Below are 13,377 nucleotides of genomic sequence, written 5' to 3' on the forward strand. Positions count from 1 at the left end.
GGGACAGGGAAGGAGACAGGGAAACACACTAAGAGAAAGGGACACACACATTCATTAGAGAGACAGGGAGAGAGGAGAGACAGCGAGAGATGTGTCCTTCCCCAGGAGATATGCGCCAGTGACACTGCCGAATAACCAATGTCTGTATTCTCAAAAATTTCCTCATACTACTGCATATTTCAAGGAATACTGCTGAGCGTGGCTCAGCAGTAACAGTCAGTCCATGCAGGTAACCAAAGCCTCCATATGCTCTGGCCCATATTCATTTCACGGAACAGTCCCTGAGTTATTCTTGAGCAGCACCAACAAGGTACTGACACGTATTGTGTGTCCTTCTAGGTGTCCCTAAGTAGGAAAAGCAGCGGTCCCTTCCTGTCATGAGTCGCCAGGCTGTTGCTGAGGTGAGCGTCCTGTCTTTCCTTGAGGAACACAAGTGCTTTCTTAGGGTCTTTCCAATCAACTTCTGTTGTGAATAGGACAGGCTACATTTTCGATGATCCTGTTACTTTCCCTGATGGGGACAGCGGTGAGTGGTTGCCTCTGGGCAACTGTCACCTTGGTCAGGGGGACATTAACCACTGGCTGTGCCAAACCTCGTAATAAACAGTGTCCTAGGACTTTTTCGCCAGCAGCAATTTGTCCTGCTTGGGTGAAGAATTTTGTTGTCGGCATCCTAAGTGGTCTTGAGAGACACATCCCCAGGAAAAAACAACTCCTGATAGGCATCCTATTCATTTGCTTTTGGGGACCTTTGACTCGAGCACCGTGTGCATCTGGTTCCCGAAAGTCAAGAGGAGAACCAAAGACCGGTGCAATGCGTGTTCATCATGATCTGACCCTGATGGGGTTTCTCTTCTCTACATTCAGGTCGCCACGGGAGCAATGGAATATGGTATGTTTTTTGGGTTCAGTCCCCTGCTGATGAAATAATCTAAATGGTCAGGAAGTTGGGATATTCCTGCTGGCATCAGTCTAGAGAGCTACCCTGACTCCAGCTTCCTTGCAGGAAAGAGGCTTGAGGGTATGGAGAAACGACAGATTTCCCAGGGGAAAACCTATGTCCATGTTTACAGTGTGAGGAAGACAATGTATTCACTGTGCTTTTGTGTGTGTGTGTGTGTGTGTGTGTGTGTGTGTGTGTATGTTTGAGAGAGACAGAAACTGAGGGACAGGGAAGGAGACAGGGAAACACACTAAGAGAAAGGGACACACACATTCATTAGAGAGACAGGGAGAGAGGAGAGACAGCGAGAGATGTGTCCTTCCCCAGGAGATATGCGCCAGTGACACTGCCGAATAACCAATGTCTGTATTCTCAAAAATTTCCTCATACTACTGCATATTTCAAGGAATACTGCTGAGCGTGGCTCAGCAGTAACAGTCAGTCCATGCAGGTAACCAAAGCCTCCATATGCTCTGGCCCATATTCATTTCACGGAACAGTCCCTGAGTTATTCTTGAGCAGCACCAACAAGGTACTGACACGTATTGTGTGTCCTTCTAGGTGTCCCTAAGTAGGAAAAGCAGCGGTCCCTTCCTGTCATGAGTCGCCAGGCTGTTGCTGAGGTGAGCGTCCTGTCTTTCCTTGAGGAACACAAGTGCTTTCTTAGGGTCTTTCCAATCAACTTCTGTTGTGAATAGGACAGGCTACATTTTCGATGATCCTGTTACTTTCCCTGATGGGGACAGCGGTGAGTGGTTGCCTCTGGGCAACTGTCACCTTGGTCAGGGGGACATTAACCACTGGCTGTGCCAAACCTCGTAATAAACAGTGTCCTAGGACTTTTTCGCCAGCAGCAATTTGTCCTGCTTGGGTGAAGAATTTTGTTGTCGGCATCCTAAGTGGTCTTGAGAGACACATCCCCAGGAAAAAACAACTCCTGATAGGCATCCTATTCATTTGCTTTTGGGGACCTTTGACTCGAGCACCGTGTGCATCTGGTTCCCGAAAGTCAAGAGGAGAACCAAAGACCGGTGCAATGCGTGTTCATCATGATCTGACCCTGATGGGGTTTCTCTTCTCTACATTCAGGTCGCCACGGGAGCAATGGAATATGGTATGTTTTTTGGGTTCAGTCCCCTGCTGATGAAATAATCTAAATGGTCAGGAAGTTGGGATATTCCTGCTGGCATCAGTCTAGAGAGCTACCCTGACTCCAGGTTCCCTGTAGGACAGAGACTTGAGGGTGTGGAGAAAAGACCGGTTTCCCAGGGGAAAACCTGTGTGTATGTTTATTTACAGTGTGAGGAAGACAATGTATTTACTGTGTGTTTTGTATGTGTGTGTGTGTGTGCATGCGCGTGTGTTTTTGAGAGAGACAGAAATTGAGGTAAAGGGAAACACACACAGAATATGAGACACACTCTTGAGAGAGTGAGGTGACTGAGAGAGAGATGTGTCTTACCCAGTAGATATGTGCCATGGACACTTGACAAGACTCATGTTTACATTCTCAAAAAAACTCCTCATACTGCACACTATAAGGATTATTGCTGAGCGTGGCTCAGCAGTAACATACACTCCATGGAGGCAAAGCCTCCATATGCTCTGGCCCATGTTCATGTTAAAGAACAGTCCAGAGCTATTCTTGAGCAGTGCCAACAATGTACTGACGTATATCCTGTTTCCTTCTGGGTGTCCCTAAGGAGGAAAAAGTGTGGGCCGTTCGTGTAAGAAGACACCAAGGTGTTGCTAAGGTGAACTTGCCTGTCTTTGCCTATGGAAGACAAGTTGATTACTTAGAGTATCTCCAGTCATATTTGGTGACATAGGACAATGTACATTTTCCATGATAGTATTACATTCCCTGGTAGGGAGATTGGTGAGGGATTGTCTCTTGCCAACCGTAACTTGATAAAGAGGACATTAACTGCTGGCACTGCCAATCCTGCTAATAAACAGTGTCATAGGATCTTTTCCTGAGTAGCAATTTTTCTTGCTTAGGTGAGGAATTTTGTAGTCGGCACCCTAAGTGGTCTTGAGAGACACATCCCCAGGAGAAAACAACTCCTGATAGGCATCCTATTCATTTGCTTTTGGGGACCTTTGACTCGAGCACTGTGTGCTATTTGGGGGTATTCAGGGGGTATCTAGGATGTGGTTATGGGGAGGGCCCTCCCAGAGGAGATAAGGCTCTGTCCCCTGCCTCAAAAGGGTCTAGACTCGTCAAAAGGATAATGAGTCCATAGAAACTGGATCTGAGGGATGAAGGAAGGAGCAGGGAAGGTGGATACTCAGAGCCAGAACAGCCCTGTGTTCATTCTCAGCCAAGTCTAGGCTTAGTCCATGCAGCTTAGTCACTTCAGTCGATAGCCAGTGAGACATGGAGGGACACAGACAATTTATGAAGCCACCAAAGCACCAGCCCAGGTGGCCAGTTTCCCAGTTACTTCACAATACCTGCTCAGCCAGAGCTGGTCAGTTGAAGGGAAGCTAATTCTTAGCAGAGCCATCATGTGACCATTGGTTTGGAATGTCCTGGCTTCTGAGTCAGCTTGGGAGCCAAACAACCCTGGTCACTGAGGGTGTTCAACTGGTCACCTGGAAGGCACCACGTGAGATGGCTGATGGTGTGAAGATGCCGGAGAAGGATGGCCCACGTTGGGCTTCCCCTCATCCTTCAGAGGGGCTTCACTTGGGGGCAACTGTATTGTGTTTTGGGTCGAGGATTGAAACCTAGAGATGGGAGACTGAGTTAGGATCTGGGTTTTTCTCTTGGCTCAGGCACCTCCTGCAAGGCATCAACTGTCTCCTTCACAGAAAATGGGGCGGGAGGATTTGAGGAAGAGACTTCGGGGCCCCTGGTTAGGGGTACAGGGCATGATTTCAGGTGTTCAGAGATCTCTCTCTCCAGGGAACCAGCTAAATTTCTGTCTTGAACACCCAACTCAACAGTGTAGTGACTTTTGGCGAATCACTTTTTCTCTCTAAATTTGAACGCCCCTGCTGTAAAATCCAGATGACAGGCCCTGCTCTGCCGCCTCCCACCTCAACAGAGCTGACACAGAAACCACAGGAGATCACAGATACTCTCTTTGAGCTGTAGAGCATCTCTCCATATAAAGGCTAACAGGAAGCTTATATCCCCCCCTACTGTGGAGCCAGCCACATCCCCTCTCTGGATTCAACCACTACCAAGGGTCTACCTTGCTCAGTGATTGAACACCTAGGGAAGTTATGAAACACCACTTCTTGTTCTGAAGATTTTACTTGTGTTTAGTCATTTTGAGCTCACAACTTAATACTAAAAATTAGGCCCTATTAACATTTCAGTATCTCACAACAGGGAAACGAGTCACAGAGGGGTCTATACAACCTTCTCAGGTACGTGGAGCTTCTAAGCAGAGTTTTGACCCAGGCCGTCAGTCATGGACTATGTACTTGCTGTGCTTCTACAATGCCTCAGGGAAATAAAGCTATTTGCTCACAAGATCTGTCTGTTGGGTGTTCTAAGCGTACACCCATCTGCACAATCTCCAGACATCCAACTTGGCTTCATGAGGCTCTGCTGGACAGCTGGCAAATAATGGAATCAAAAGATTGATTGTGAATACATTAGCGCTGATTTCCCTATGGACTTCTACAGCAAGGTGTCAACAGTTCTCTCTATTGCAATGCATTTCCCAGGATCTTGTTTCAAGGATGAAGAAGAAGAAATGTTCCCCTGAGGTCAAGAATATCAACTGGCCCCAGGCAGTGCTTCAGAAAACTCCACATCTGGCAAACAACAGGGGGTACTCTATAAATGACCCCATTGAGGTATGTGGAAATTCACTCATTAAGCTCATTCAAGAAGAAGGATTCTACTTTAGTCATTGTCCCAAATTTGTAGAAAACCATAAAATCTAAACCATATTCTTCTGTATGCAAAGGGGAATGATCAAGGCAGTCAGTTGTGCTGTAACTGTATAGAAGTCAAGATACATTTCTAACTCAAGCTTGGGCACACGTTTTACACTAAACAACATCTCTCGCTGTTGTATAGACCTTTAGCTGACTTGTGAACATTGGCTCTAATAGATCTCTTCCTGAAACAGTGTTTACAGATTTTTAAAAATCTCAATGGGCATTATTTAGAACAGGAGGTTTAGATGAATGTAAGAGTTGAACAGATAATGTAGAAAGTTCCCATATTCTACCCCTCCAGTTTCCCCAATTGATAATATCTAACACGAGTGTAGTACCTTTGGTATAATTAGCAAAATCATAATGATACATTTTCATTAAAGTCACAGCTTCCATTGAAATTCACTCTTTGTGCTTTGACATTCTATGAATTTTGACAAATGCATAATGTCGTGCATCACCGTGACCATGTTCTACAGAAATCCATACACCAGTGTCCCTAACTGCGCTATCCAGGGGAGAAGCCACTGATCAGATGTGCCTGCTTATGCTTAAGTTAATTAACGTAAATGAAGTTAAACATTCAAGCGGTTGAATATCCCTGCTGCTTTGGAGACTGAGGAATGGGGTATGAAATCGAGAGAAGGAGGAAATATGTGTGAAGCTTTGTTTTGTTCTGGTTTTCATATGTCAGCGTCATAACAGTAGGAGATACTGTGTGTGGGCTTCAAGTGTGTTTTGCTCTTCAAGATTATCTTTCCCCCAAGACCAGCTCTTTTCTGCTTCTCCTCCACTGAGCATCAAAGCCTCAGTTACATTTGGTGTGCACGTTTTGTGAATTGAACAGGGAAGTTACTACGTTGGGTTTGGTATGACCTGTGACAGAAGAAGTCTGGGGAGATACACTGTCACACATACTTGAACTGGAGACCAAGTGCTACCATGTGAGCCGGAGGCTGGGGATGTGGGGACCCTCTCTCTGCACCTTCAGGTCTCAGACCAGCACCTGCCTGGGACACCCTCAGCCTTGCCCCTGGGTGAAAGGATGCTCCCGGAGTGGACATCACAGAAAATGTACCCTCTCAGCCTCCTGCAGAAGTGAGGTGGGAGGTGCACCCTGGAGCACATTTCTCTCAGGATCAGAATTAAGTCCTGCACATGTGAGTCCATGTGAGAGAGGCCTGTGTGCAGCTGCCCTGAGACCCTCCCTGGTTGGCGGGAATTCTAGAAGCCTGTGTGAAGGCTGCTGGGCTGGCCACACACCCTGGCTCTCATGGCCCCACTGAGCTCTCTCCTGGGACTGACCAGGCCCAGAGACTCCGAGCAGCAGACAGGAGTCCCTGCCCCTGTCACAACCTGCTGCTCCAGCCACAGAGTCCTGGCCCATCCTGTGACCTTCATTCAGGCCTGCCCGGGGTCTCCCCCCAGTCTTTGCAGGGCTCAGGCAAAGGCTGGCAAAGACAGTGTTCATGTGGCTTCACCTACTATAGAACCCCTGTCACGCTGCTTGTGGATTAGGGGAATTTGGACCAAGTACTTTTAATTTCATGTTTATCCTCTTAGGGGCAAGGAAAGGTACAGGGTTCTGAGGATTAAGTATCTCCAAGTACCTAAGGTCGCCCCAGGCACAGGACAGACACTATGTGTGTGTGGCAAGGGTTGACTTTCTCTCTGACAGGGCCCAGCACAACTCCAGACCTGTGGCAGGTATCCCAGGGTGGGGTGGCTGCAGTGGTTACTTGATCAACTGATCGGTTAGGGAGGCTGGCAGTATACCCGTGATCATTCCCCCCCTCCACCCATATGACACAACAGTCTGGTCGGTGGAGGTGACAGGAAAAGGGAAAGGACACTGATCACGGGAGATAGAAGGGAAGCAGCAGGTTGTGAGTACTGAGGAAGGCAACGTCACGCACAGAAATGCATGGAGACAGCGGCTGCCTCCTAAGAAGGACAAGATGACACCAGTGTTCATTCCAGGCCACAATTATGGAATGTGAGGGCTGGAAAAGTACACTGGAGATCAGAGACCCAGTCCCTCATCGTGGTCCCAGGGAGGAGTGCAGAGCTGAGGTCAGAATGGGGCCTGAGATCAGCCCTTATCCTGCCAGGAGCAGTGAGTATGAGTTCTCACTGTCCCCTGTCCTTTCCCAAGGCCACCCCTTCCGGGCCACAGCTGCCATGGTCCATGCCAAAGATTAATTGCAGATTATGAAGACTCAGGAAAAGAGAGCAGAATTCTGCACCTAATTTCTTTCCTCTGTCATGTCCTTCACTTTCTTGCATTCCCATCCTTAAGCTCCTTCTTCTGTGGCTCTTCACCACTCCCTCTCTGAACGATTCTCATCCTGAAGAACCTGGTCCTGTCCAGGCACAGGACATCCTCACATCTCCAGTGTCTGTAAGATCTCCTGCCACCCCCTCACCTGCTTTCCGAGCAGCGCCTTGGGCCCAGACCTGAGTCTGCACTCCTGGACCCTGCTCAGCCACCCTGAGTGGTGGACTGGGAGCAGGGTGGGGGCGGAGGATGGATGGGCCCACCTGCCTGAGAGGCTCCCCCAGAAGACTGGGGGTTCCAGGAACCTCGCAATTGGTGCTCTCCTGCCCCAGGGACGGGTGTGGTGCTCTGGACAGACTCGATCCTTCTCTTCCCACCAGCTGGCAGGGGTCAGAAAGTCTCTTCCCCCAGGCTCAAGAGGGGGGTGGGTGAAGAAGGTGAGAGGCGATAAAGTGGAAGAGTAAGAGGAGATGTGGAATGTGGAGAGGACGGGAGGAAAAGCAGAAGGCAAATAAGGGCCCACATCTCCGTGGCTTCCCTGACTTTGTCTTGGGCCCTTTGGGAAAGGCAACCAAAGGGAAGGGAGCCCCGCACAGGGAAGGGGAGGGATGCCCTGAGCACATCTCTCCTGGAAACGGATACCTGCTCCATACTTCCAGGGGTGCATGGCCCTGACTCTGCCCAAGTCGGGCCTCCTGGGAAAAGTGAAGACAGAAGCCCTGAGCTCCCTGGCATGCAAGCACGGCAGCTCCCCAGGTCCAGATCTGCAGACCCATGACCACACAGCAGCCTGGGCATCAAGTAGGGGCCACCGCAGCCTCCAGCCCGGGCTGGGAGTAGCCCAAGCCCTTGGGGTAGTCAGCTTCTGCGGAGCCCTGTGGACAGCCTGGATCACCTCAAACTGGGGTTCTATAATTTTTTTGTTTTAATATATATATATAAATTTTGTTTATATATATATGTAAAAATCAAAACACACATGGAAATGAAGGGAAATTCAGTGCAGTGTCCATTAGGGAATTTGTAAGGAGGTAGAATTGCAAATTGCTTATGTTTCTTTTATTTTTCAATTTTTTAAATTAATTCAAATATAACTGGTTTAATTCCATTTGTGTTATTTTTATTTTTATTTTTTCTTAGGTTTCATTACATCTGAGACAGTAGTGTCTTCTGTAGCCTTTTCGCATTGAAACACATTAAGCCATAAAGATTATTATTTTTTTACTACCTCATCATAAGCTTCTTTAAAAGGAAAGGCACATGTCAGGCATTTGGATGTAATGGGGAGAAAAGATACTGAGGAAGAAAAGGGAAGCCCTCTAAGTGTCACTTCGATGGTGCAGGTGTCATGCTAGGCCCTATCACAGGTGGATGAGGGGACATCATCACCTCCCCCCTCCAGCCCTGTGTCATCAGACCTCCTGCTCCTCACAGGCCAGGGGTGGGACTTGGGCTTTTCCTCCTGCAGTCCGGAGCCTCCCCTTTCTTCTGCTCCAATACCCTGTTCAAGGGACCAGACGCTTGAGGGCTGCACGGCCACATGCCCAGGTTAAATCTCACTTGGAGGACACTTAACACTGTCAGCCAACGGCAATGCCCTTAGCCAAGAGCCCCAAACAGGCCCCTGGGGGTGTCTGGGCCCAAGGTTACCTTCCAAGACTGGAGGAGTCTTTGGGGTCCCACACACCCACCCCAGGCACCCCTCCTCCCTCCACCTCTGTGCCTCTGCAGGGAATAGGGCACCTGTGTTTGCTGCTGCTTTGACACCTGTGAAGGAAGCACCAAGCAAGTGTCGGCTGGGGTCTCAGAGCACCTAAGTGTCTAGAAGCTTAAGAAGAAGACAGGAGGTCATGGACAAAGGGCTACCCGCTAACTCAGTGCCAGCCTCTGAGCATGTGAATTGTATAGATTCTGTCTTAGTTGCAGAGATATATTTTATAGTTAATTCTGGAGGATTTTACATCAAGCAAAATTTATCTTTTGCCTGCTTTATCTTGAACTCGTTTTTATGTAAAATAAAACAGACAAAAGCACACGATGCATAGGTAGCAGAAGCTGAATTACCGTGGGCACCACACTCTGTAGCGGTGATTTTCCCTCTGTGAAAGACAAATGCTTCTCTCTTTTTTTTTTTAATAGATTTTTAGGGTTTTTTTAATTTTTTTTTATATTAAATATAATTTATTGTCAAAATGCTTTCCATACAACACCCAGTGCTCATCCCAACATCACCCACTGCCCATCACCCACTTTCCCCTCTTCCCCACCCACCCCAATCCACCCTCAGTTTGTTCTCAGTATATTTAAGGTCTCTTACGGTTTGCCTTCCTCCCTCTCTGTAATTCCCCCCCCCCCTTCCACTCCCCCATTGTTCTCTGTTAAGTTTCTCAGGATCCACATATGAGTGAAAACATATGTATCTGTCTTTCTCTGCCTGACTTATTTCACTTAGCATAATACCCTCCAGTTCCATCCACGTTGCTACAAATGGCCAGATTTCATTCTTTCTCATTGTGAAGTAGGGAGATTCAGACAAATGCTTCTGAGAAGCGTCTTCCAGCTTCTTTGCCCTGCCCCCATGCCTGCACAGTGGAAATTGGATCCTCCCAGCTCCCCAGTTTGTTCCACTACCTTCCCAGGGTGCCACCACACTCTTTTGTGCCCTAATTATGTATAATCATCATGCTTGGGAAATACATGGTAACCGATTTCATTCCTTACCCTAATAAGTTAGCAGTTATTTTGTATCTCCTTCTCCAGGAGGCTGCCAGGGTGCTAGAGCCATCCTGTATGTGGAACTAGGATTCGCAGCAGATATGTTTACAAGAAACCATAAAGCTGTACTTAAGATGTGTGCACTCTACATACAATAGATAAAGCAGCCATTTAAAAAAAGGGGCAATATAAGAAATTTTCACATGAAGCGCACTTCAAGCCCAGGTGGCTTCCTTTAATTTCAAACAAACGTTGAAGATGGAAATATGCCTGTCTCTTCCAGAGAAACTTCCATCCAGACACGGAAATACACACTCTTCCAGAGAACAGATACAGGGGGAATATGCCCACATTGCTTTCATTGGATCAGGAGAAAATTGATGCCACCCCAGCAGTAGGCATGACAGGAAAGGGGGACACACAGGTCAACTCTCCTGGATGTAGATGTCAAAATCCAAAACCATACAGCATAAATCTGGAGATTTGGGAAGCCAATTGAGATCTCACAGTGGGGTTCCAATGGGGGGATGTGGACAGAGTCAGTGGCACTTTGCGTGTTGCCCCAGGGGTGGTGAGAAGGGACAGTGCCATCGGGTTGGCAGAATAAATATTTGATGACACAGGGAAGGAGAATCTGAGGGACTCTCAGGGAGAGCCCTGGGGTGGGTGTCACAGGCTGTGGCTATGGAGGGGACCCTCTAAGAGGACAGGGGACTCTGTCCCCTTCCACTGCCAGGGCCAGAGAAGGACAAGGAGTCTGGAGAGAGTTTGTCACATAGGGAAGTAGGAAAGGTATGCATTCAGAGCCAGTGCAGCCCCTGCCCTCCCTCAGCCAGGCTGCTCTGACAGTTGCTCACATCAGTGGTCAGTAGGTAGTGGGGGACATGCCAGCTTCATCCATTAAAGCACCAAACACCAGCCCAGCCAGTCATGCCCTCATGAATCAGTGCTGTTCATCCAGGGTTGGCCGTTGAAGACCAAGCTCATCACTAGAGAGCTGTCATGTGGGTAGTGGGCTTGGAAATGCCCACATTCTGAGCTGCATGGGGGCATGTAGACCACTGGTCAGATGCCCAGGAGCTCACATTGGACAGCTGATGTGTGAAGATGCTGCAGGCGGAGAGACCTAGATTGGACACCCTGACCCTTCAAGGGACTTCCTTTGCGGAAAGCGACATTGCTTTTGGGTCAGGGATGGAAACCTACGGGTGGAGGCCGAGGCAGGCATGTGCTCCCTTTGCAGTTTCATGGCAGGAGAGTTTGGGGATCAGAGGGAAAACAGGAGCTAGAGAACTCTGGGGTATCCAGGATCTCTGTCCCTAGAAACCAACTACATTCCTGTCCCAGATTGTCCTGTCATCAGCTTCTTCACTCTAGTTGCTTAAAATCTCTGAATTTCAGTGTCATGAACTACAAAATATGGGTTACTACCCTGCCCTGTGCATTCCATGGAGTCTGATGGGGATCACAGGAGATGATGGCAGATATTCTCCACGAGCAGGAAAGCCTCATGCCCACCTTAAGGCGGAAAGGTTACCTTCCACCCACCCTTGCCCTGTGGCCATCCAGGTTTCCTCTCTGCAAGCAACCACTCCTACATTTCTTGCTTGTTCTTCCAGACATGTAATATCGGGTCACATATGGAGCCCTTAGGCGGTCCCTATCATTTTCCTTAGGCGTTATTTGGCTTTTCTTATAGTAAGCTTTATAATACTAGTAAGTAGGTCCCATATCACAGAACAGGGAACTGAGGTCAGAGGGGTTAGGTAACTTTCCCAGGTATGTGTGGTTTCTAGTATGATCTGATACAGGTTATCAGGCACCAGCTCCCAGGCTCTCCGTCACTGTCCTCTGTATTGTCCTTTCTGCATGGTCTCATCTAATGTCAGGTCCCTAGGCACAAGTCTGCTGGGGGTGGTAAGTGCATACCACATCGCAGTACCCCTCTTCTAAGCCCAGCTCAGACTCAGCTGGCTCCCCAGTCACTGGTGAGCAAGGAGAATGGGAGTGTGACCTAGGGATGCATGAATATTCCAGGTGCATATTAACAGTTCTCTCCCTTTTTAGTGTATTTTCTAGGATCATGGCTCAGATTACAAAAAGAGGATCCTAAGGGATTCAAACACAGAACTCACAAGGCATCTGTGCTCAAGACAATCTACTGGCTTTCCCCAGCAGTGCTTCAGCAGCATCAAGATGGACATCTTTCCAAACAACAGGGCCGAGCCACAAATAACACCCCAATGAATGACTACTCCATTGAAGAAGGTAGTGTGTGTATAAAGTCAGTAAGTAGATTCAAGAGGAGTAAGGGTAGTTTGTACAGTGGAGACTGGATGTTGGTGAGGATGGAAGGATCAGGGAAGGTGTACACGCAGAGGCAGGGAGCCCCTGCCCGCTCCTAGCCATGCCTTTGTCCAGGCTGCTCAAATGGTGGGTCAGATCGTTCGTCAGGGAGACACTGGGGCCTCTAGACTTCATCTGCCAGAGCACCAACCTAGCAGACCCCTCTCCTAGCTACTATCAACTGCTCATCACCCAGATTTGGTCAGTTGAAGATGACGCTAATCACTGGGCAACTGTCCTGTGGGCAGTTGGTTTGGAATGTTCTGGGTTCTGAGACAGTTGGGAGTCAAACAGACAAGTGGTCATTCAGGGTGGTCACCTGGCCACCAGCAAGGCAGCTAGTAGCATCAAGCACTGGGGGGCATGGGATGGGGAGATGGGGATGTGTTTTTTCTCACACCTCCTCACACCCCATCCATCAGGGGGAAAAGGCATTGTTTTCTGGGTCAGGGATTGAAATAGGCAGGAGTTGGGTTGGGTTTTGGGCCATTCTCTTGGGCCAGTACCTCCTTAGGGAGCCAGCTGTCTCCCTTCAGCAACCTTGGGGCCAAAGGATATGGGCCAGGGAGTGAGGAAAGGGCTTGGTTTCAGTGTGCAGGGCATTATCTCCTATCCAGGTGATCAGAGATCTCTGTCCTCAGGGAATTCTCTGTATCCCCTGCCTCTGAACCATAAGTCACCAGTGCTGTGATTCTGAGTGAGCCACTTAACCTCTCTAAATGTCAGTGCCCTGAACCATAAAATATAGGTCCCAGCCCCTTCTCTGCCCACCCCACAGTCCTTTTATGAGCATCACCAGAATTAACAGGTTTTCTTCACTATTAGAAGTGTAATATTGAAGTCTCCTAGTTTTATTGTTGAGAGATCAGTTTCTCCTTTTAATTGTCAGTTCCATTGTTATGCCCAGAATTCGTGATCCCCAAATACCGCCAGGGAGCCGAGTCTGATGTAAAAGCAAAAGAGCCTTTATTCGAGCTAGCTCGAGCTCAATCCCCTACCTGCACCGAGGCAGCGGTGAGATACCGGGGGAGAGAGCGAGTTTCAAAAGGACAAAGGTTTTATTGGGGCCTAGGGGCAGTTGGTGAGGTAAGGTCTATGGCCTCAGCCGATTGGCTGGGGAAGGGTCCGAGTTCTGTTAGGCAGGTGGGGGAGGGGGTGGCTCAAGGGGAGGAGGTGTGGTCAAGGTGAAGGA

The 13,377-nt window shown here is 48.6% G+C and overlaps 1 long non-coding RNA gene across 1 annotated transcript; it reads left to right on the forward strand.

The window, feature by feature from the left end:
* Positions 1–2,059: 2,059 nt before the first annotated feature.
* Positions 2,060–13,152, forward strand: LOC122495379. Its single transcript, XR_006300426.1, has 3 exons — positions 2,060–2,697; positions 4,628–4,759; positions 11,907–13,152. It is a non-coding gene; the product is annotated as an uncharacterized LOC122495379 (long non-coding RNA).
* The last annotated feature ends 225 nt before the right edge of the window (positions 13,153–13,377 follow it).

The sequence above is a fragment of the Prionailurus bengalensis genome, chromosome F2 (assembly GCF_016509475.1).
Source record: "Prionailurus bengalensis isolate Pbe53 chromosome F2, Fcat_Pben_1.1_paternal_pri, whole genome shotgun sequence".
Lineage (NCBI taxonomy): Eukaryota > Metazoa > Chordata > Mammalia > Carnivora > Felidae > Prionailurus > Prionailurus bengalensis.